Below are 1,259 nucleotides of genomic sequence, written 5' to 3'. Positions count from 1 at the left end.
CTCTCTCTCTCTCTGTCCCTCATGAATAAATGAATAAATAAAAATCTTTTTAAAAAAGAAATATTTGCATTTCCTCTGGGCCTTCAGTTTGAAATAGTCACCATATTGAAGCATTATGAAAATCACTAAATCCAGAGGCTAGAATTTGGAATCACCTTGAAACAAATGACTAGGCTGAGCATATTATCTCCAAGATATATATTTAGTTTATTGTTACAAAGAAATGGTATTCACTGAAAAGGAGATGAACCTCTTATTAACTAGATAGTATGCATGCGTATGAGGTGGAGATTTGGGTTACTAACACAAGCGCCTGATAAGAATATTCTGAGAGTTCTTAATACAGAAGCAGCAAGTCACTATTTTGAAGCCTGAGCTTCAAATATTGACATTTGGCATTGCAGAGCCCAGTACTATTAAGAAAGAAGAATCCAGCTAAAAAAAAAAAAAAAAAAGCACAGGACTGGGGAATGAATCTATTCCTTAGGGCTACCTGTTATGAGTGGATCCCTTTCCGGAATTTAGTTTTATCTTTTCTGGAGTGGAGAAGTAGAGATCTAATGAGATGAGAAAGAAAAGTATAGCAATGGCAGCATCAGCTAGGACATATTATTTTAAATTTGCAACAACACAGTATTCATGATTTTGATAATGCTGCAATGATTATATGTAAGATGTTAACATTAGGGGAGGCTGGGTGAAGGGTATATGGAGTGCTCTGTACCATTTTTGAGACTTTTTTGTAAGACTAAAATTATTTCAAAGCAAAAGATTAAGACAGTACTATATGGTACAAGGTTATTAAAACAAGTTAGCAGAGATGTATAAAAGTCCAGAGTCTATGTGACTTTGTCTCTTTTTTGGATCATTATCAAGTCAATTCTTGTGAGCACTGCCATTATTTATAAGAAGTTAAATACTTTCGGGATCCCTGGGTGGCGCAGCGGTTTAGCGCCTGCCTTTGGCCCAGGGCATGATCCTGGAGACCCGGGATCAAATCCCACGTCGGGCTCCCGGTGCGTGGAGCCTGCTTCTCCCTCTGCCTGTGTCTCCGCCTCTCTCTCTCTCTCTCTCTCTGTGACTATCATAAATAAATAAAAATTTAAAAAAAAAAAAAAAGAAATTAAATACTTTCATGGGGACACAATAGCTCTTGACAATATGCACCAATTCGGATCAATTTAGATTGAAATGACACAAAACATAAACCAAGGTAGAACTAGTTCATCAAGAACCAGGAAATTCACCAGATAACCCAG

The sequence above is a fragment of the Canis lupus genome, chromosome 31, assembly GCF_003254725.2.
Source record: "Canis lupus dingo isolate Sandy chromosome 31, ASM325472v2, whole genome shotgun sequence".
Taxonomy (NCBI): domain Eukaryota; kingdom Metazoa; phylum Chordata; class Mammalia; order Carnivora; family Canidae; genus Canis; species Canis lupus.
This window is presented reverse-complemented; position numbering follows the sequence as displayed.